At 43.4% G+C, this 24565-nt stretch overlaps 1 protein-coding gene and 1 long non-coding RNA gene across 2 annotated transcripts in view; one reads left to right on the top strand and one right to left on the bottom strand.

Moving 5' to 3' along the window:
• Positions 1-24565, bottom strand: part of EDARADD (EDAR associated death domain) — a 73391-nt gene that overhangs the window by 31100 nt on the left and 17726 nt on the right. The window lies entirely within an intron of this gene.
• Positions 16917-22886, top strand: LOC122935212. The gene is made up of 2 exons (XR_006388786.1): positions 16917-16959; positions 22610-22886. It is a non-coding gene; the product is annotated as an uncharacterized LOC122935212 (long non-coding RNA).

The raw sequence follows: 24565 nt of genomic DNA, 5'->3' as shown, positions 1-24565 counted from the left end.
GGGGCATCTTTTCCGCACATAGAGGCTCGGTCTACTCACACAAAATGCCGCCCAGCGCGTCCCTCCAGCCCGCCCATCTCCTCTGGAATGCGATCCTCCCTCTGAGCCAGCCGCCGAATTCTCGCGCCTGCATCGTGCGCGTCTGTATTCGGCACAGGCGGCGTGACTGTCTGAATGCTTCCTGCGCCGGCATCTCCACTGCGCCTGCGCCGAATACAGACGCGCACGGCGCAGGCGCGAGAATTCGTCCGCTGGCTCAGAAGGAGGATCGCATTCCAGAGGAGATGGGCGGGCTGGAGGGACGCGCTGGGCGGCATTTTGTGTGAGTAGACCGAGCCTCTAGGTGCTGAAAAGACGCCCCCATAGCACCTAGAGGCTCATTAGTATATCAACAAAAGTTTGTTTTTTGGGCAAACGGCTGCACACAAAGGTATTATAATAGCATTGTTTGGTAGAGCAGACACTAGCGGATCGCTAGTGTCTGATAGCTAATTATGTCAAAACAAGGTGATAGAAACCCTTTAAAGAGTGTGGCTGAGGGTCCTGAAGGTTGTAAAATTCGGTTAGCATTTTTCAATATAATAATGTCTGTGGAGGGATGGGAACCTGATTGGTCAACTATAACATTAAAATGTGAAGTGGATAACATAGATTATATAATTTCAATTATATCTGTCAAGGGTTAGGATATATTAAGCAAATAAACTGTCAATTCCCAAAGTTGATGTGCTAGAAGCATGACAAATGGGAAAGCATAAGGATCTAAATGGCCAATTGTTATAGATAGATGACTGGGTCATAAGATGTCCACAGCAGCAGGTTTTGTGGAGTGTTCCCAGTACACAGGGGAATACCTACCTAAAGTAACCCATAGAAGGAAAACTGGTGACCCAGCAGATGGGCCATGGTAACCCAGTTCTCATTGATGTGTGAGGGGATTGGAAACTAGTCCATTAGGTCAAATCCCACAGAAAGAACTACTGTAGCATATATTCTTGAAGGTCTTAATGCTGGCTGTGATAGAACATTGTTAGGAAACACAATGCATGGCAGCTTACAATGGGCACGTTAGCATCAGATCTAGACCATAGAGCAATGGAAGAAGGTGGCCTGGTCTGATGAATCCCTTTTACTTTTACATTATGCGGACAGCCAGGTGCATGGGTAGTGCTTACTTGAAACGGAGATGGCACCGGGATGCACTATGGGAAGAAGGAAAGTGTGATCCTCTGGGCAATGTTATACTGTACATGAAAACCTTGGGTCCTGGCATTATGTAGATGTTTCTTTGAATACCACCTACCTAAACATTGTTTCAGACCAAGTACACTTCCCTTCATAGCAATGATATTTGCTAATTGCAATGGCCTCCTACAGCAGAATAATGCATCCTGTCACACTGCAAAAAGTGTTCAGCTAAAGTTTGAGGAACATGACAAAGAATTGAAAGTTTAAACTTGACCTCCAAATTCCCTAGAGATCAATCGAATCCAGCATCTGTGGGACTGTGTGAAAATCAAGTCTGATCCATGGAGGCCTCACCTCACAGCTTACAGAATTTAAAGGATCCATGCCTATAGATATATGACCTATATCAATGTGTTTATTTCCAAAATGCACATTTTGAATTCCATGCTTTCTCCTACAAATTTAAATGCAGAATGTGGACAGAAAGGGAAGAAAAAAAGAAAGGTTTCAGTAGTTATGGACAAGACCAGTTGTGTGCAGTGTCAGTGAACTACAGGGTGGGCCATTTATATGGATACACCTTAATAAAATGGGAATGGTTGGTGAAGATACGAGATGTGCAGCACCTGAAACTATGGATACTGGAAGCCTGTGCTAGCATTTCTCCTGCGGTGTTGCTATCAATGTGTGAAAAGTGGGAGAAGAGGGTTGCATTGACGATCCAACACAATGGGCAGCACATTGAACACATTTTATAAGTGGTCAGAAACTTGTAAATAACTCATGAAAGAATAAAGTTATGTTAAAACCAAGCACACCATTGTTTTCTTGTGAAATTCCCAATACGCTTGATGTGTCACTCACATGACCCTCTTCCTATTGAAAAAACTAAAGTTGGAATCAAAATGGCCAACTTCAAACTGGCCGCCATGGTCACCACCCATCTTGAAAAGTTTCCCCCCCTCACATATACTAATGTGCCACAAACAGGAAGTTAATATCACCAACCATTCCCATATAAATGGCCCACCCTGTATTTTATTTACTAGGAAAAAGCTTTTAAGAGCAGAATGGTCATTGAAGACAATGCCTGTCAATAAAATACTTTCTTAATTTAGGGAAGAATAAAATGAAACTAAAACAGTGCCAACTGAACACAAAAGTAGTGCAATTTACAGCTCAGCTGAGTTCAAATCAGTAACATTTTTTATCAATATTACATATAATAGCATGGATGTAACTAGAATAAGGTCCCCATAGCACATTTTATAAAAGAACAGCAAAAGGGAATGCAAATCTGCACCTCGTAGGTTCAAAACAGCCATTTAAAGGGAACCTATCACATTGAACTTGCAGTCTGATCTGCCAACATGATATTAAAGGGGTTGGCTTATCACAGACTATGGGGGAATATCGCCAGGATATGCCCCCATTGTCTTATAGGTGTGGGTCCCACCTGCACCTATATCGAGAACGGAGACCTGAAAGTGGTGGAGAGCACACTGCGCAGCCGCCCTCCATTCATTTTCTAGGGGCTGCCGAAAATAGCCGAGCTCTGGCTCAGCTATCTCCGTCGGGCCCTTAGAAGTGAGTGGGAGCTGTGGCTGGTCATGTGTGGTGTGCTCCCGTTCACTTCTATGGGGAGAGCGCTTGGTGGTGGCCGGACCGGAGTCCTCCAGGCAGGGGGGGACTGGGAACTTAAAGTGGCCCTGGAAAAAAATAAATAAAAGTGGCCCCATTTTGTTAGGCAGGTCCAAATTAACAGAAGGTGGGGCAACACAAGTAGGCAGGGTCCACAATACCATGGTGCAAATTATCATCCCTGTAGAACCAAATAACAAAGTGCAGCACAATATACTTCCCCAAAAGCTGTCTCTCTCTGGTGGCCATCAATAGCTGCCATCTGCTGTCCTCCTCCTCCAGTTGTCTATAGAGCAGGGGGCTTAGGAGATGAGGTGTGGGCCACAGTAGTTGAATTCAGAAGGGCATGTGTGGTCGCTGGCTGGGTACATGAGTACCTGATTTCCACAGCGTTAATTACTGTTGAGAGCTCATTATGTACTCGGTCAGCGGCAGAGAGGAGAACTTGGGTGGACCCCTGTGCGTTGCTCCACCGGGAAATTTCCCTGTAGGGTCTATGGCCAATCCGCCCCTGCAGTCAGCAGCCACTTTGTGGGGCTCCATTCCCGATATAGGTGCGGCACCCGCACCTTTAAGACAATGGGGGCATATCCTAGCGATATGCCCCCATTGTGAGAGATGAGACAACCCCTTTAAAGAGCAGTACAAGCTATGCTAATTCATTTATAGTTTTCAGGAAAAACAGTATACAGTATTCAGTATAACTTGTATTTCTTTCATTTAAATCTCTGCTTATTCTGAGTCCAGTGTGCAGTCTTACTCAGTGATTGTCGGCAATCTATCTGTGTACACTTATACAGAGAAGGCTGTCAATCATTAATAAGACCACCCACGAGAGTCCTAAACCAGAATGAGCAGACATAAAAGCTAAAAAAAGCCAGCAGATGGACGCAAGAGAGCCAGCGTGCAGGACTGGAGCAGCAGGGAGCAGGCAAGTATGGTTCTTTCTAAAGTGGGAGCAGGCTGTGGGCATCACTGAAAAGTTATTTATTCCAAGGCAACCCCTTTAAAGGGAATTCCTTTAAAGACATAATTAAAAGTTTTCATAGGTGGGAGTCTGAACACTAAGACACCCACCAACTGAAAGAAGAGAGAAAAGTGCTCAATAGAAGTCTATGGGCCTCAATTCAATAGAAGTCTATGGACCCATCTCGATTCCATGTCCTGCAGCAAATAGAGAGTGTGATATTTGATCACTTCTCTCTCCTTATTCTCGCCACCGATGATTTTTTTTATGTCTGTATGACATATCAAAAGTTTTATCAAAACCCTGTGACCCTTTAAACATTGTTTAGAATCTATAGTTAAAATGTAAGTATAATATATACACCATTTCAAACAACAAAATTACCTATTCCCCTCATTTCCAAGATCACAAATTGCATAAACTATATAAAGTTTTTCCAGAAAAACGATAGGCAATTATTTATATTATGATAGGGCCTTTTTTACAACTACGGTATATTTCTTTAATAAAATTTTTATCTTTAAAGTTAAATGGGGTGTAGGAAAGAAAATTGGAACGTTAAAGAACAGATCCACATGTGCCCATGACAACATAAAGGTAAAAATATTGTATAGAAGAGCAATATACAAACAGCACGTTTCACCTACAAATCCTAAAAAAAAGACTGGAAAACTAGAAGTGCCTGCTGACATGTGACTTTCACATCAAATACATATAGCGTGTAGAGACTTGAGCTCCATGCCAGACAGCTTCTTAATCCTGTATTTGTTGAAACATGAAATGAATTATGGTTTGAACTTGCTCTTTACATTTGGCAAGAAATGCGGCGTATAATGGGCCTGGGTGTTGCAAACTATAACCGGTACTAAAAGCTTGTCTGAAATTCATTTGTAGTTATCTAAACAGGACTGGTGCAGCAGACAGCGTATAGCACTGATAACCAACATGTTATCATTGCTGACAGTTTAAAACTTACACCTACACTAAAGGTCACCGCTGTGTAACCAGGGGCGGATTGGGAACTTAAAGTGGCCCTGGAAAAAATACTAAAAGTAGCCCCGTTTTGTGATGGGATCCAAAATGATGGAAGGCAGGGCCAGCAATAACATATTGTGGCACAGTATACCACCCCAACAGAGCCAAATACCACAGTCCATCACAAAATACTGCCAGCAGCACAAAATACATCCCCAAAAACTTCCACTGGCCGGCCGTGAGGAGCGCCCATGCGGCCCCCTGGGCATCGGACCACTGGGAAATTTCCCTGCAAAGTCTTTGGCCAATCTGTGTTCAACGCTCAATCCTTATGTCCTTATACTGTATATGACATTTTATGTCAACTTTAATAATTGTGCTCACAAGGCTTTTACAATAAATCTAAATCTAAAAATGTTAGTAATTGTTGGGAGGGTGCTTTCCTAAATCTGGTTCGCTTAGATCATAAAAATAAGTGCAAAATGTGCCCCAAAAGCAAAAAGCCTAAATCAAATTTTAAATAAACTCAATAAAATTAAGATTAATGTGAATATGAAAACTTAACCACAGACACAAGTAATTAGTCAGTCCCAGTATATTCCCCATTCTCCCACATGTGATTACACTGTATGGATTCTAATCTACATCCAATATAATATTACTTCACAATATGTTTGCATGTATACATATAAGTTAAAATGCATGTATACATATAAGTTAAAATATACATATTACTATCCGTTCTAGTTTTCCAAGAAAGCACATGTGTTGAAGCCTGACAGAGAGCAGCCTCTTATCAAGAATGACACATGTTCCATGTTGGAAGGGGAAACCCTCTGATAAACATGCAGCAGTAACTTAACCCTTTTCATGAACACGTTAGCAATAAGGTATCTCTGGAAAACCCATGGAAATGAATGGAGCACATGTGCGACCAGTCACTCCAGTCATTTCAGGAGAGCAGCAAGTGGCTTGCATGGGGTATGGGGCCCCCGTTCTCCTGATCGGTGGGGGTCCCAGCAGTAGGACCCACAACGATCTGATAGTTATCCCCTATCCTGTGGAATACCCCTTTAAGGAATCCAAGAACCAGAGGACACCTTCTTCAGAGGACTTGTTGAGACCATGGCTTAATAAATCAGAGCTGTTTTGGTGGCATGAGGATGCCCTACACAATAGTAGGATTTAATGTTATAGTTGATTGGTGTATACTGCATATACAGTATAGTTATAAAACAATATCATTGGACATCATAGAAAAGTATATATACAGTAAGGTTTCACACTAGCGGCAAGGAACTTCCGGCGGGTGAACAGCCTGTCGGGTCCGTGCTGTCGTAGTTTTATACCGGCCGCCTCTTGGCATTTTTCCCGCGCTGCCGCCGGAACTCCGGCCTGCCCCCATTATAGTCAATAGGGCCGGAGCGGTAGTCTGGGGGCACGGTCGCACTAGCGGCAGCACAGATCCGACAGACTGTTCACCCGCCGGAACAGCCTGCCGGAGTTCCTTGCTGCTAGAGAGAGATTTAGTTGTCTCAGTATTTGGTTGTCTCCCAGTTCTCTACTTCCAATCACTTAATAATTCACACTGTATTACAGTTCTGTGTTAGATTGTAAGACTTTCCACCGATTTTTATACAGATTTGCCACAAAATTCACTTTATATATCACACACATTGGCATGCTGTGGACTTTTGTAAATTCTTTCTGTAGCATGCAGCATGTCCACGTTGCTGATCCTATAAAGCCCCTTTCACACGGGAGAGATTTCCGCACGGGTGCAATGCGTGAGGTGAACGCATTGCACCCGCACTGAATCCAGACCCATTAATTTCTATGGGGCTGTGGACATGAGCTGTGATTTTCACGCATCACTTGTGCGTTGCATGAAAATCGCAGCATGCTCTACTTTGTGCGTTTTTTTCACGCAACGCAGGCCCCATAGAAGTGAATGGGGCTGCGTGAAAATCGCAAGCATCCGCAAGCAAGTGCGGATGCAGTGTGATTTTCACGCACGGTTGCTAGGAGACAATCGGGATAGGGACCCGATCATTATTATTTCCCCTTATAACTTGGTTATAAGGGAAAATAATAGCATCCTTAATAGCATCCAATAGGGCTGGAGGGGTTAAAAAATTAAAATTAAATTTTACTCACCTTAATCCACTTGCTCGCGCAGCCCGGCTTCTCTTCCGTCTTCATCTTTGCTGTGCACAGGAAAAGGACCTGTGGTGACGTCACTGCGGTCATCACATGGTCCGTCACATGATCTATCACCATGGTAAAAGATCATGTGATGGACCATGTGATGAGCGCAGTGACATCATCAAAGGTCCTATTCCTGTGCACAGCAAAGATGAAGACAGAAGAGAAGCCGGGCTGCACGAGCAAGTAGATTAAGGTGAGTTAAATTGTTTTTTATATTTTTTTAACCCCTCCAGCCCTATTGTACTATGATTTCTGTATTAAGAATGCTATTATTTTCCCTTATAACCATGTTATAAGGGAAAATATTAAAATCTACACAACACCTAAACCAAACCCGAACTTCTGTGAAGAAGTCCGGGTTCAGGTCTGGGTACCAAACATGCCGATTTTTCTCACGCGCGTGCAAAACGCAGTACAATGTTTTGCACTTGCGCTGAAAAATCGCACACCCACTTCTTAAACAGACCAAAAACATGACACCTGTGTGAAAGAGGCCTAAAAGGTGCCTTCACTCGTGGCAGGTTTTGTGGCAGAAAATTCTGCGACTGACTGAAAATCAGTTCTATTCACCTTAATGGAGCTTGCAGAGGTCCAAACACTTGCTGCTGCATTTAAATGAATGGAACTGATTTTCAGTTGCAGAATTTGCTGCCACAAAATCTGCCACGTGTGAAGGCGCCCTAATATGGAACAGATTTTCTGCATGCAGTTCTGTAACAGATAATCTAAAGCGTACATGCCACAGATGAATTCATTTTGTGCATGATAAGTCAAGTCAATTTAGCAGTACAATTGTTTGGGCTATGAAACCACTTTTAAAGGAAATATTTTATTATAAAACCAGGAAAGGAAAAGTATTGTTTTTTCTAGTGAATATTTGATATACAGTGGTTCTTGACAGTTTTATAACGCTACAAAATTTTCTATATTTCTGCATAAATTTGACCAAAAACTACATCGGATTTTCACAATAGTTCTAAAATTAGATAAAGATAACCAAATCAAACAAATGAGTCAAAAATATTAGACTTGGATATTTATTTATTTATTGAGGAAAAAACTATGCAATATCATGTGTCTGTGAGTGGCAAAAGTATGTGAACCTTTGCATTCAGTATCTGACCCCCTTGTGCAGCAATAACTGTAACTAAACATTTCCAGTAATTGTTAATTAGTCCAGGAATTTTAGCCCATTCCACCATACAATATACCGGTAGCTTCAACTCTGATATGTTGTTGGATTTCTTCCCATGAACTGCTCACTTTAGTTCCTTCTACAACAGTTTTATAGATTTTTTTGTCAAGACTTTGACTTGACCATTCCAAAACTTTAACGTTAATCTTTTTTAACCATTCTTTGGTAGAATGACTAGAATGCTTAGGATTGTTGTCTTGCCGCATGACCCACATTCTATTGAGTTTCTGCTCATGGACAGATGTCCTGCCATTTTCCTTTTACAATTTGCTGGTATAATTCAGTGATTCAATGCTGGCAAGCCATCCTGGCCCAGATGCAGCAAAACAGGCCCAAACCATGATACTACCACCACCATGTTTCACAGATGGGAATTAGATTTTTATGTGGTAATGCAGTGTTTTCCTTTCTCCAAATATAATGCTTCTCATTTCAGTCTCATCTATCCACTAAACATTGTTCCAGTAACCTTCTGGCTTGTCCAGGTGATCTTTAGCAAACTGCAGACGGGCAGCAATGTTCTTTTTTGAGAACAGTGGCTTTCAGCTTGCAATCAGCGTTGTGAAGATCAGACTTTGATAGATCCCTGATCTTTAAAGAGGACCTTTCATAACTAGCAGGTTATGTAGGGCATAGTGCATGGATGTAATATCGCTAACTAGTCTGTCTGTGTGCCGCTCTGTTCGCCTGCTGTGCCCCCCAATCACTTTTCCTGGTATGCTAATGAATAGCATCGGTACAGGGAGGAGGAGACTGTACCGTTTCTCAATAGGCATCTCCTTCTCCCTGGTTGTAGCGCCGTCCAATCACAGCAGAGAGCATCACAGCCAGAGAGAAGGTGAGGTTTTTCTCTCCCTGACTGTGACGCTCTCCGCTGTGATTTGACCGCACTACAGCCAGGGAGAAGGAGACGCCCACTGAGAGACAGGACAGTCTCCTCCCCCCTGTACCGATGCTATTTATTAGCATACCAGCCGGGAAAACTACAGGGGGGCACAGCGAGCGAACAGAGCGGCACCTAGACAAACTAGTCAGCGATATTACACCCTTGCACTATGCCCTATATAACCTGCTACTTATTTCATAATGTCTGGACCCATGAAAGGTCCACTTTAAGTAAAACAGGTCGCCCACTCACACCTGACTCAAATTTTACCTTCAAATTATCTGCTAATCCTAAAGGTTCACATACTTTTGCCACTCACTGACATGTGTTATTTGATCATTTTCCTCAATAAATAAATGACCAAGTTTATTATTGCTGACTCATTTCTTGCTTTGGCTATCTTTATCTACTGTACTTTTAGTACTTGTGTGGAAATCTGATGCAGTTTTAGGTCAGGTTAACATGGAAATGCTTGGGTTGCAGCCAGAAAGCAATGGAAGTGAGCAGTAGCGTACATAGAGAAGTAAGGGCCCCATAGCAAGGATCAAACCAGGCCCCCCACACAGGACAAAAGGGTTTCCACCTAAACCCCTTTCACCCCCCCCCCCCCCCATGGCAATTTTTTCCACTGCCTCATTTGCTAACAGTTGTTCCTTTAGAGGGTAGAGTCCTGACCCAGTTTTCACCCCCTAGTAGAAGAGTTGATGATCCCAACTGGCCCCCCTCTTGCCCTGGGCCCTATAGCAGTCACATGGTCTGCCGCTATGGTAGTTACACCCCTGGAAGTGATAATGCCTCCCTAAGCTTCTACAAGGGAAGGAAATTACTAGGCTCTGACCCTTGCAGGCCATCTAGCTTGGAGGGTCACACAATCTCAAGGAACGTTCTTCTTTTGGGGTGGGCCTATAATTGCTCACATTTTTGTACACTTTGGGGCACATTTATTAAGACCAGTGTTTTAGATCCACCAAAGTTATGTAGAGGCTTCTAAATGTAAGCCAGAGTCCTTGCCATCTTACATTTAGACAATTTTCGATGCCTAAATTAGGCATAGAAAATGGTAAATGAGACCGGCCTACCGCCCCACCGGCCCATCGCCTTCCCTGCCCACTCTTTCAGATCTGGCATGAGTGTGGAAAAGTCGCAGATTGCAGCACAAAGGACCTTTGCACCACAATCTGCATCAGAAATACTCCTAATGTAGGAGTTTATTTGTCTCATAAATGACCTCCTTCATTTTGCACTAAGGTGAATGAATTTCTAATCAACTATATCAAGTAAATTCAATAATGTGATGTTATTTGTAGTTATAGTTACTCTTTAATAGGCCGGTATAGATAAATCCAGAGGATGTATAATAAGTTGTCATATCGTTAATAGACTTTTCAGTATGCAGGGTGAAGGTATGGGTATAATACTAAAGCCATATTGAAATACAGTATAATTTTCAGTCTTTAACTACAGTACAAAAGATGCATAAAATGACAAAATAAATTGTAGGTGTCAGGGATGAAAAATGGCAAAATCGCTCCTGACAAGTTTATAAACCCTGTATTTTATTGTGCAGAATAAATATGCCGCTTCAGGGTGTTATAAGTAAAAAGACATATTAAAAAAACACTTCCTAGAAAAGTAGTAAAAGAAAATTAGTTCAGCTTGTCATCTGGAAGGAAATGTATTGAATGGCTACAAGGCAATGGGCTGCGTTCTCTATAAGAAGGAATATTTGTGACCTTAGTCACAGTCTGATAAGTTCATTTTTGTAATGTGCTTCTGGATATGGGAGCTCATAATTTAGTTGTCAAAATATGTCCATCCTCAGTAATTCTGTAGTCGATGATCTTTGTGGAGTCAGAACACGTTGTATACTCTATATAAACCTCCCACATAGTTTTTATATATTATTCCTGTAAGTATGTAAATTATAGATACGCAGTAGCACAAACCACAATGTGGGCTGCTTTGTGGTTACATTAGCCTATTTTTGCAATATTCTTTAAGGTCTGTCCTATTTTGGGCCTTTAGAACAAAGCATTTTCGCAGGATAAGGCCTCATGCACACGACCATTGTTTGGGTCCACATCCGAGCCACCGTTTTGGCGGCTCGGATGCGGACCCATTCACTTCAATGGGGCTGAAAAAGATGCGGACAGCACTCCGTGTGCTGTCCGCATCCGTGGCTCCGTTCCGCAGCCCCGTTAAAAAATATAATATGTCCTATTCTTTTCCACGCTTTGCGGACAAGAATAAGCATTTTTTTATTGCCGGCGCCTATTCCATTCCTCAAATTGCGGAAGGCAACACAGATGGCTAACGTTTTTTGCAGATCTGCGGTTTGCGGATTGCAAAAAAAAAACGGTACGGTCGTGTGCAAGAGGCCTAAGTTGTAGTTTTTAATTGGCACCATTTTGGACTATGTTAAAAGGTAAAGTCCAACATCTAAAAAAAATGTATGGTTGACCGGACATAGGGCCAGATTTATCATTAGCTCAAGTCAGAATAATGGAATGAAAAAGTCGCAAAAAACTGCGCAAACGCTAAAACTGCGCACAAATTTGCTACTTTTTTCTGCTCTGCACTATGCTCGCCAGTTTTCTGAAAGTGGGCGTGTTTTCTTATGTAAGTGAATCTCTAAACAGATTTACTATTGGGACCATTTAAAAAGTCACAAACAAATCCCAAAAAATGCGCAATTTCACTCCAGTGAGGACCATGCTTATCTTATGAGACTGTTTAATAGAACATGCGACTTTTTCGTAAGGATGTGCGACTTTTGAAAAGCTACTTACTGACAGATAAACTGCTACCGTCAAACCACATTTATCACAGTCTTAAAGGGCCGATCATAAATCTGACTTGGCTAAAACTGACTTTAGCCATATGTGAAAGTGGAGTGAGCTGTCAGTCATGATAAATCTGGCCCACTAAAGCCCACTAAAGGCCCACTAAAGCCACTCACCTGGCCGGAGCATCCCAGTTCCAGGGCTGCAGCTCCTGATTCCCCTGTTACCTGTACCCGTCTAATCAGAAGTGTGCCATTCACATGCACATCATGGCTGCCGGCCAATCAAGAGTTGTCACGAAACCAGAATTTTGAATTTGATTTCGATACCAAGAAAATATCACAATACTTGATACCAACTCAATAACACACAATAAAACAGCAACACGTTAATATACAAGTATTTTTGTGGGAGTTTTTTTTGCAAAGTATTGATTGCCTATTATGTGAAGGTACTTAATGGGGTCACTTCATTTTAGGGTGCATTCACACGTCGTCAAGAGTTTTGCGGTCCGCAAAACACGGATACCGGCCATGTGCGTTCTGCGTTTTGCGGACCGCACATGGCCGACACTTTAAATAGAAATGCCTTTTCTTGTCCATGTCTGCGGACAAGAATAGGACATGTTCTATTTTTTTGCGGAACGGACGTGCGGATGTGGACAGCATACTGTGTGCTGTCCACATCTTTTGCGGCCCCATTGAAAATGAATCGGACGTGTGAATGGAAGTCAAAATTTAAAAACCATGTGCCTCATATTAGTAACCACATCAAGTACCTTCTCACTTAATGAACATGGGGTTAATGCCTGAGGTACATGAGAGAGTTACTTACTATAAATTTGAGGCCATGTGTCTCATATAATATTAAATAACCCCATGAGGACCTCCTCACATAATGGGTAAAGAGGGATTTATTTAAGGTACATGATGGGGATACTTGCTATTAATGTCAGGCACATGGTGTTTTTAATTTTGAACTTCCATGTGCCTCACATTATTACTACATAACCTCATCATGTACCTCACACATTAAGCCCATGTTGCCCATTATATTAGGAAGTACTTGCTGCCATTACTTTTACTATTAATGTGAGGCACGTGGAGGTACTAAAGTAATAACACCGTGTGCCTCAACTCTAATAATAAGTGACCTCATTGTTTATTTTACATAATGGCAACAATGGGTTAACAAGTTACATTATCCTGATACTATGTACACTGATGGTACTCACTTTGTGGGACCCTCTATGACAGCCATTAGTCCTGATGTTACACACCTTGGGGCCCCTGTACAGCAGCCATTGTGCCTGAAGTTATACGCTGTGGGGCCCCTGTGCTCGTGTAGCAGATGTTAGGGCAGGTGCTATTGCTACAACGTATCACAGGTTGAGCAAGACATCTGCCCGAAAAACAAACAGTTGCCCCCTCTCCTCCTGTCCCAGACCCCAACACCCACAGCATCTCGATCATCAGCCGCTGAACCGACAACCATGTGCCCCGTCTTGACATCAGCAAAGAGCGGTCGGGCAGGAGGGGCTGTCGGTCCACTCCCCAATGGCAATGTACTTCCCGCTGTCCATGGCACAGTGGGAAGGGAGGGACTTTCTCCTTCCTTCTCCATATGCAGCAGCTGATGAGAACACGGCGTGCGCTGCGTTGTGTGCGTCCTTTCCTGCTTATATTGACCCAGTGACCATTTTTACTGTAATTATTATTTTAATTATTGTAGTCTTTTAAGATTAACTAGGAGTGTAACTTTAGGATTAAGTAACCTCCTCTGTGCAAAACTGAGCAGTTTATCCATTAGCAGTAACAAGTATATTTCATGTTATCTCATATCTATACATGGTCTCCACAGGGGAATTCCAGTTTTTTTCAACTTCTGTCAAAATACAACTGTTATCACAAAAATACTCAGCACATTTTTCATTCTGTCCCTAATGATTGGCAAACATGGCAAAGAAGCTGTTCAGGAAGCTATGAGGGACAAGATATGGGCACCATCTGAACGTATAACTATGTGTGTTAGTGAATATATAGAAAATATCTCCATAAACGGCAAAAAAAAAGGGGGGTTTCTGCACTATACAAATCTGCAGCATAAGATCTAATAATACGGCTACACTAATATTACCATTTTAACCCTCTGGCTGCAGGAGGTTTTTGGCTATTTTGCACCTGAACCTCCTATGGGTCATCAGATTTGGACTTGCTATAACTCTGATCCTAATGACCTGTTGGAGGTCTGAATGTTGCGTCCACAATATGGGCACAAAAAACCACCTGCATTACACCCATCTCAAAAATGAATTGAAAACTATCTTTTATTGTGACAGTCATACTGTAAATGTCAGAAATATATTACATATTTATTGCTGGTGATAATCCCGTTATCGCTCTTAATTTAGCGTGTAATGAGATTCACTAGAGAACCAGCCAGCACATTTCATGCTAAAGATTGGGTATGGACAGGATAGAACCTGAGATACAGCCATTAAAAGCAAGGATGTATCTTATACATCCATGGCTACTGAACTGCCACCTAGCAGGAATTTGGGAGTCATTGGCAAGGAAAGGAAAAGGGAAAATTATTATAGAGACGATGCTATCTATGAACCAAAGTAGAAAGTAGCTCTGGCAGATAGCCCTGTCCATGCGTCACATGCAGTGGCGTAACTCCAATGGAGACAGACCACGCAGCTGCTATGGGGTTTGTGGAGCAAGGGGGCCAGGCCATGAGGCCCACCCCCTAATTACACTTACATAACTAGCTGTGATGATCAGGGCAGGAATACAGAGCTCAGCAGTTTTGCAGGTGAAGGACCTGTGATGATGTCATCATCATGTGACCAGTGCAGGGAGCAGGAGCTCAGCAGGGGAGAGGAAAAAGTTGTGAACTACATGCGGAGGAGAGGTTGTGGGATAGCCCATAGCATCCTAGAAATACTGAGAGTTGTAGTTCTGGCCTACTGTATACCTCTCCATGTAATGTTCAGTGATGCCCTACAATAACAGTCTGGACATGCTGGGATTTGTAGTTCTCTCCTCTTATAATGTCCACGGATGCTGTATAATAACAGTCTGGCAATGCTGGTGGTTGGAGTTCTCTCCTTTTATACTCTCTCTTTGTAATGTCAACTTGTGTCCAATAATATCAGGTTGGACATGCTGGGAGTTGTAGTTCACGCCTCCTTTACCCCTCCATGTATTGCCCTCTAATTTCCAATAACAACCTGGTAATGATGAGACTTACAGATCTCTTGTATAATGATGTTCTGCTGCAGCTGAGGTGTGTATTAGGCTGTGTTCACATTTGCGCTAGTGACTTTTGCCATTCTGCTCTGTCATAGAAGCACTGCTCTGTCATAGGAGCACAACAACGGAAACCATGGCACATCACAGACAACAACACCTGATGGATACCACTAAATATGAAGAGATGTCATGGATTTCCACCATGGAGAATGGCAAGCTGTAAAATATTGTCCAGCATTTACGACCTGATCTGTGATTGTAGCCCCAACACAGCCGTGATCATCAAAGACTTATATGTTCTGAAACATCAGATTATCATGTTGTGCAGTTGTTGAAGTGTGTATTATGAAGATCTGCAGCAGCTGAGGTGTGTGCTATGCTATTCTGCAGCACCTGAGGTGTGTATTATGAGGTTCTGCAGAAGCTGAGGTGTGTATTAAGATGTTCTGCAGCACCCAAGGTGGGTATTATGAGGTTCTGCAGAGGCTGAGGTGTGTATTAAGATGTTCTGCAGAACCTGAAGTGTGTAATATGATGTTCTGCAGAACCTGATGTGTATATTAATACACACCCCAGGTGCTGCAGAACATCGTAATACACACCTCTGCCTCTGCAGAACATCGTAATACACACCTCAGGTTCTGCAGAACATCGTAATACACACCTCTTCCTCTGCAGAACCTCATAATACCCACCTCAGGTGCTGCAGAACCTCATAATGCACACCTCAGCTGCTGCAGAATTTAATACCTCAGCTGCTATAGAACCTCATAACAGACACCTCAGCTGCTGCACAACTTCATAATACGCACCGCAACTGCTGCAGAGCCTCATAATACACACATCTTATGAGGTTCTGCAGCAGTTGAGGTGTGTATTATATTCTGCAGCATCTTAGGTGTGTACTATGAGGTTCTACAGCATCTGAGATGTGTATTATGAGGGTTTTCAGCATCTGAGGTGTGTATTATGATGTTCCACAGCAGCTGAGATGTATATTATGAGGTTCTGCACCAGCTGAAGTATGAGTTTTGATGTTCTACAGCAGCTGCGGTGTACATTATAATGTTCTGCAGCAGCCGAGGTGTGTATTATGATGTTCTGCAGCAGCTGATGTGTGTATTTTGAGGTTCTGCAGCAGCTGAGGTGTGTATTATGATGTTCTGCAGCAGCTATTGTGTGTATTATGAGGTTCTGCAGCAGCTGAGGTGTGAGGAAATAAAAGCAGGCAGCAGTTCATGGGGGAGAGGTGGGGTATAGCACATTATATAATATAATGTAGCAGGCACAATCCATAGGAGGATGGCACATTATATAAAAGGCAGCAGCAGTGGGCATACTTCATCGGGTAAGGGTAGGTGCACACTTGTGATCAGATTTTGTTATTCTGTTCCAGCATAAAGAGCAAAATACCAGAATTGCATTTGCACCTGCCATATCCCATTCACAATAATGGGGTCTGTCGGGATCCGGTGTGAGTAGAGGTAGTTTACCGGATGAAATACCGCGGCTTGCAGAGTTTTTTGCCCTTTATTTTTGCCGGAACCTCTGCAGCAGATGTGCATGTAGCCTGGGGTACTATGTGTGGCTCATGAGACTACAACTGCAGCACAGTTCATAGGCGGGCTGATAGGATTACAGACACAGTTCATTGCGGAACATGATAAGACTGCAATAGTTCATGATGGTGGGTGAGGGAAGGGGGGTGGGGGGCGTTGAGTTTGTAGCAGTTCATGACGTTTCCCAATACAAATTTGGACTTGCAGTGTATGAATGGCTGGGTGGTGGTACATTTTTTTTTGTGCTATTGAAAAGTGGCAGGCAGGGAGGAGCCAGGCAGGTGGTGTGAAGGGCTACGGGTAAGTAATGGAAGGGATCAGGGGCAGTGTATAGGGCACAATTTAGATTTTTGCTATGGGGCCCAATGATTTTTATTCCTCAGTTTTAAAGTGTTTCTGTCACCAGATTTAACCCTATTAAGCTAGCTGACATTAGCGATTTAGCATTAGGCTAAGGGAAAGACACTCGCAGGCTGCCAGCTTCCTCACTGCGCCTGCACCAAATACTGAACGGCGTGATATTTCAACAGAGCATAGGGCTGGCAGACAGATGCGAGCACAGCCTGGCCTTGTCAATCAGGACTTGGAAGGAGGCCACAAAGGTGGGAGAACGGAGCCTGTAGGAGCAGGAACAACACCCCCCCCCCCCCCCCGCCCCTAGAGGCTAATTAGCATATTATAAAAGTTAGATTTCTGGCGTAACGGGGGCATAGATAAAAGTAGGAATAGGCTAGTTAGGTTTAGCTGACATTAGCACATCTCTAATGTCAGCTAGCTTAAAAGGGTTAAATCTGGTGACAGAATCCCTTTAACAGCTGATCACTAGGTGTTACATAAGCCAGAACCGCAAAGATCTGCTTATTGCCAAGCAAGTTTCGTGAAATAATTCTTAACATTCTGCTAGATATAAGTCTGATTTAACCACTACTGAGAGACTGATGACAGAATGGTATTTTAGTTGTATTTGAAAGAATTACTATAATTGCTAGAATGAAAAGTGATTGTCAATCAAAGATCCTTATGGGCAGAGAACCTACCCATGGAAACGGCTCTTACTTAAAGATGTTCCTTTTTATTACTGATAATCTATCCTCTTTAAAACAAAAAAAATGATGTTTTAGTGTCTCCATATTCTGAGAGCTATAGTTTTAAAATATTTTTGGGTGATTGTCTTATGTAGGGGATCATTTTTGCGGGATGAGGTTTTATTGGTAACATTTTGGGGGGTATATGCCTTTTTGATCGCTTGGTGTTGCACTCTTTGTGATGTAAGGTGACAAAAATGGCTTTTTTTTTTTACACAGGTTTTATTCTTTTTTTTCACAGTGTTTATCGGATGGGGTGGATTATGTGATATATTTATAGAGCCAATAATATGTGTGTTTTTTTTCTTTTTTTTTTTTTAAACTTTATTTCTGTCCCACTCTTTTGGGGGTCTGATCCCCCCCGCAATGCATTACAATACATCTGTATTGTAATGCATTGCCTGTTAGAGTATTACACTGAGTCATACACTAACAGGTTGCCTAGGAGACCCAGCATGGTGCTGGATCTCCTCGGCCCCCGTAGAAGGCAGGTCCCGATGCCGTGCAAGGCATTGGGAAGCCTGTGCACAGCATCAGGCTGTCTTGTCACCCATCGGGTACCTGCCACAGCAGTGTGGGGACCTGATGGGCTTCCTCACCCGCCGCTGTCATCGGCTTTTACAGCGATGCCAGCGGATATAGCATGGGCCAGGCTATCAGTGACTGCCGGGCCCCTGCAGTGATCAGGCGCGCACCGCTCAGGTTCCCGCCTGATCACCTTGACATAATAGTACGTCCAAATATGGGAAGTCACTTGCCGCCATGATGTACTATTACGTCATGTGTCGGGAAGGGGTTTATTTTGCTGCGGCCTATTTGTTTATTACACATTAGTCTTTATTACGTGGGTTTTCTAGAGTAGACCATTGATGACCTATCCCCAGGAAGGTCATCAGTATCTGATCAGGGGGGGGGGGGGGGGGGGAGTCAAACTCCCAGCACTCCTGCCCATCAGCTGTATGAACCAGAGCACCGCAGCGTCTTCCTAGGCCACTGACATCACATTCATCAGTCGCTAGGCCTATGTGATGCTCAGTCCTATTCATATGAATGCTAAGAGACCCCCAGAGCATTTGCTCACGGGGACACATGGCAACACAGTTCCTGAAACCTTCTTATGAGGGTTTAATTTATATAGTTGTGGTGGTGGTTGCTTTTGGAGTCCCCACCCCCCATTCCTCTTTTCTTCTCCTTTGTTCTCGCTCAGTTAGGACTTCCATTACAGGTCTATGGAGCCCTATCTATGTGGGGTTCATGTAAATGTCTGCTGTACAAGGAGTACAAGCCAGTTCTGTGATCTGTCCTGTTGTTGCTATGGGCAATGATTGGTTGTTGTGGGCAGCCGCCAGAAGAATTGCCAGCTGTGATTTGCTTATGTAGGAAAAGAGGGAACACTACTCCCTTTATAAACTTGGTCCCGAGAAGCATTGTGGAAGTCTTTGAAAGGGCTATAGAAACCACGTCCTTCTCATCCTCCCTGTTTATATTGGCAAAGTTTATTCATAGGGGTGTTGTCACCCAGCTTCTGCTGGGTGAACTTGCATGCTTGCCAACGATCTTGAATTTGCTGGGACTGTTCCTTGAGTTTCAGAGACAATCCCGGGAAATTTGAGCTGTCCCGAGCCAAAAAAAAGTGGGGCTGAGAAATCCTGCCCATAAATAGGTGTTTCTGGGGAGTTTTGGGGAGTTCCTGTATAAACAGAAGCCCCAGTAGGTGGACCGATAGTACGTGCATGGTTATACGTCAATGTGTAGCACAGTCTATGCCTTCTCAACTAGTCTTTCATCTTAAAAACAAACAATCTCTACGACTCCCAAGTGAAGCCAAACAAAGAAGGTCTGTGAGCCTGAGGTGAGCAGAAGGGATGTAGAACAAATGATCAAGGAAAACAACTGCATTCCTGTTCCACTCATTTCTCCTCCAGTCATCCTTTCCCAACTAAATAACAGCAAACCATAGACAATGCGGACCACAGCTTCCAACATTCCTTCAGCTATGTTATTACGCACTTCATACTTACTATAGATGGAAATCACTAGTGACTGAATCTACTTTGCTTCTACTGGCACTTAATGTGGAAGACAGGAGGAGATATTGTAAACAGCAGCAAATTTTAGGCTAGGTTCACACCACTTTTTTTTTTTGTAAAGCAGAAGCCAATGGCAACAGGACAGACATGCAAATTTTTCACAAGTCTACTTTTTAACAGAATTAAAAAACGTGGCGCGAAATAAAGAACACTGCACTTGGACATTGTTTCTGAGCGTCTGAGCTTCCGAGAACAAGGTGACAAGGGAGGTTGCCAACTGGGCACTCCCTCCTCTGAATAGGCATACTGGTCAGCTATAGGGAAGGAGTATGGGAGGTGGAATAAATGAGCATGGAGTGCACCTGAGAGACAGGAGAGGTGCTGCTGCTTGGTAGGGACAGATAAGGGCCATAGAGAGTCTGGAAGCACTGAGACGATTTATTCAAACTGTTTGTTGAGATTCTAGGGAAGAAAGCTTCCAAAACATACTGCTTAGCAAAGCTCACCACATTATGCAAATACATAGCTGACAGACATGCTTGGAGTACAGTGTGTATGTGGCAAAGACCACGTATAAAGGCTAGGAAACCTGCTTCTGTAAGGATTTTAGGCCCCAGAGCCTAGAGTGGTGTGGAAGTCCCCTTCCTCACTGAGATACTCCGCCATAAAAGCGCTGGATAAGGGGGCAGCGAAAGGAAAGGTCCTAAGGAATAACAGTGGCTCAGTTATTATTAGCACTGGTGCCTTGCAGAACTGGGGCCCTAGGTTCAAATCCAACCAAGGACAACATCTGCATGGAGTTTGTATGTTCTCCATGTGTTTGCGTGGGTTTCCTCCAGGCACTCTGGTTTCCTCCCATACTCCAAAGACATGCTGATAGGGAACTTAGATTGTGAGCTCCACTGGGGACAGCGTCATGCTAATGTCTGTAAAGTGCTGTGAAATATAGCAGCACTATATGAGTGCATAAAATAAGAGTTTGGAATTGCCTGCTATAAGAAGGTGCCCAACTGCCACTGTGACCTCTACTGTACTCCATACATGGAAAGTTAAGTGGATGAACTCCTGTTTCCTTTTTTTATTCTTCTCAGTTAATCTTGCATGCACAGTCTGCCAATGTGGTAGTGAATTCATTTGGGCATACTGCCATAAACTTACATAGAAGTCATTTTAAACATACTGAATGCATTGTGTGGATGTTTTTTGCCCTGCTACATGTACACTACAGACACACTACCCATGTATATCTAATTTGTGCAACCGCTTTCTAACAGTAGATTTATGCACTTTGACATCCACCTTGGCAATAGCTTCCTGTTGGTCCTGTTAATTTTGGCATTTTGTGCACTGCTCTGAACTTGCCGAGATAGCCTTGCTCAATTATTTAAAATTTTCTCTACATGTAGATGATTTTACAGTCAGTGGAATGAGTGATTACCAGTTGTTTAGTGATCTTTTTTCAGTATCATTCCATAGATATCTATAACTTTCTTATGTCTAAAAGGCCTTGTAGACCTAGGCATAATGATACTACCAATTGCACAAAATGCAGACCAATCTAAATGTCTTATGTTTAAGGATGCCTATACAAATTTTGTCCAGGTATTATGTGTCATGTTTTAAGATAAAACAAGGTTTGTATAGATTTTTTAATTCACTTCTGGTTTTCAAAAACTGAATAAAAAAATGGATGAAAGCATGCATGTGTACAAGAAGCATTAATCAGTCAAGTTCCTCCAAGATCCTCTCTAAGTGTGTCCAGACACGATGAAGCCAAAAAGCGGTAGTGTGCTGAATGCGTCCCTAAACTGACCCTGACTCCTAATCATATGAGTCAACCCTGAAGGTGGGAGGACTCATACACCGGATGCCTTGGGGTCCCTGCTAGCCCTCAGGATTGCCCTGGAACAAGAAGCAGGGTAAGACGACCTGTTCTTCCTAGGAACGGAGGAACAGGAGTCTCACTAGCCAAGCTGCAAAGGGAAGAGGACATAAACGGCCTATGGATATGGCAGGAGGCTGAAAAGCACTTCCACACCTACCTGCCACAGACACACAGACTGGATCCCGTGCAATACAGCAAGTGTCCACACCCAAACACCAGTGGACACAGCACACACACAAACACAAACACACAGGAACCCAGATCCATAGGTGCATAACATCACAAGGAAAACATCAAGTGGACATCACATAAACTTAAGAATGACAATTAGTTTATGACCACAAGGGTGGCCCCCACTGGCAGATGGAAAACACAGGAGGATGCTCCAGCTAACCATGGCTGAAGTACCCCTCTGACCTGCACTATACACTGAGGCTTTATAGGCCCAAGTAGACACACCCACATAGAGACACACACAGAAGGGAATTAACCCTTCCAACACCAGGGAAGAGAAGACAGCAACTTAAAGGGGAATACACACAAATAAACCCTGTGCACACCAGACAAGGAAAGTGCACACATACAAACCAAGTTGCCAAGTGCAACCGCATGCAGATTGCAGCAAGCTGCCTAGCAACAGCTCAGGCTGATCTACTGCAACAATACAATATAACTTGTTGCCCGCGGCAACCACAAGTGAGGAAGCACACTAGCGGCCCTCACCTGTGGTTGAACACCTAAATACAAACCGCAGGCAACAGCATGCGGTTCAAGAGTCACGACCATGACCATGGCCGTGACAGCTATGTTCACATCTGTGCCACTACTTTCATAGGTATACTTTTTAAATTATACCTAAATTTAGACATAAAATTTATTAAAGCATAGTGTAAATCTCTTAAAATTATTTTTCTAATATATAAAAATTTTTATTTTTCCATGCAATATAGGCACGTGAAGAGCTTAGCTCAACTTCGGCAGCTGGGCCCGCTGGGAAGGGCCGGCATGTCCAGACTGCCAGACCAACAGAATGGAGGGACCAGTGAGAAGAATGGAGGATGTGCCCTCTAGAAGGAAAGGAGCTGTGGAGGGCTCGGTCCGCTGCCATAAATGTGGCACTGGTTTTGGAAGAAAGTAGCCAATTCATCTTGCACAACCCCTTTGATTACTTTAAAAGGCATTTTAGATGCGTTATTGGAAAATAAAGTTTGGGCTTTGTGAAAGTATCCTCCCTGCTGTTTTTCGTGTTTTGTTGCATACCCTGAAATTAAAATTAATTTTTGGGGGTTTTGTACTATTTAATTTACACAACATGCCTGCCATTTTAAAGGGGCAAAATATTTCCTTTGCATAAGTATTCACCCAAGTCAGTACTTTGTGGAGCATCTTTTTGGTGAAATTACAGATGCAAATGTCTAGGGGTGCATCTCTATAGCTTAGCTCACTGATCTAGACAATGGGCTTTTGCTCATTCTTCCTGGTAAAACTGCTCCAACTCCATCATATAAAGATACTTTCACATCTCCGGTGTGAATTCCAGCAGGATGTTCTGACGGATCTGGCACTGCCCTATACAGACAGAATATCCGCCAGCCCCATTAAGTATAATGGGGTCCGGCAGAGATCTGTATGCATTCCGGCTGCATGCTGCGGTTTGTGTCCATCCAATTCTCCGCCAGAACAGCCATTCGTCTGCTAGCAGAAGAATAGGAAAAGCACCCAAGCGGCTTACACTCCTAGCAATCAGTCTCTAACAGCATACAGTAAATCCCCCAAAGAACGAGACGAGGCTCTGTGTTGAGGGTCAGGCAGTGGTCAGCCAGAGCTGTGTGTTTATTGTTCTTCTATACACATTCTTACACATTAGTACCACCCACAAGATTTTATAAAACAACCAGTAAACACGTACAATACACTCAGACACTCCCACACAAAATCCTCCCCTCTGCCTGTGATACAATTACCTTACACAATGAGTTAATAAAATTATCACAGGCAGGAGAATACAAAGTTTTTCACAATGTCTTCTGTCCTGGAGACAATTGGGAAGTAATCCAATTTATCTCCAAGGGCAGAGGCAAAACTTTATTAGCCACATGGTAGCAAAAGACAATAAAAGACATAAGAATATTTAACTGTGCAGCTATTGCATAAAACATAGACATTTAACATATCCCCAGATAGCTTGGATCTGAGCGCATTCAATTATTAGGTGAATGGCACTCAGACTACACGAATACAGTTTAATTTCCATGGAGCCAAATTCTTTCACATAGTCTTTGCAGGGGAAAATCAAGCGTTTCAACATGGGGCCAGAGTCTAAAGAAAGCAGGGGGGCAACCAGTCTTCTCCAATGCAATGTGGCGAGATTGGTCTCGTCACATCTCTCCCCTTTTCCAAACAGGCTAACAGGGTATCTGACTTCCTGCCAGTCAGTGCCCTTGTTAGTCCAGCAGCCCACCCACAAAACAGAAACAGCAGTACAGCCCACCCACTATAAATGGTAACTACACCTGAGCAAGGGAGAAACCTGTCCATGTCCATGTGCCTCACTACAGCTGTGTGGGGGACTGGTAGACTGCCTTGGTGGGTTGCTGAGTGGGCAGACACTTAGGTACTTTGCCCTGATGCCAGCGCTACCACGGAAGAAGCCTGGTTGTAGCCTGGTTGTTGGAGGGGGAGACCGACTGTCTCCCCTGTAGATAAACCACCATGCTGCTGTGGGGGGAGACCAACTGTCTCCCCTTTGGCTAAACAGCCCTGTTGCTGGGGGACAGGACTGACTGTCCCTACCCCCTGTGCTGTGAGTGCAGAGACCACGGTCCCATCTGTATGGTTGTGGGGCTTACTGTCTCCCTCTGGTACGTTAAGCTGCCACTGGGGAATGGAGACTGGGCTCCCAATTC

Source organism: Bufo gargarizans, chromosome 4, assembly GCF_014858855.1.
Source record: "Bufo gargarizans isolate SCDJY-AF-19 chromosome 4, ASM1485885v1, whole genome shotgun sequence".
Classification (NCBI taxonomy): Eukaryota; Metazoa; Chordata; class Amphibia; order Anura; family Bufonidae; genus Bufo; species Bufo gargarizans.
The sequence above is the reverse complement of the archived record's forward strand: the minus strand, read 5'-3'. Positions and strand labels throughout refer to the sequence as shown.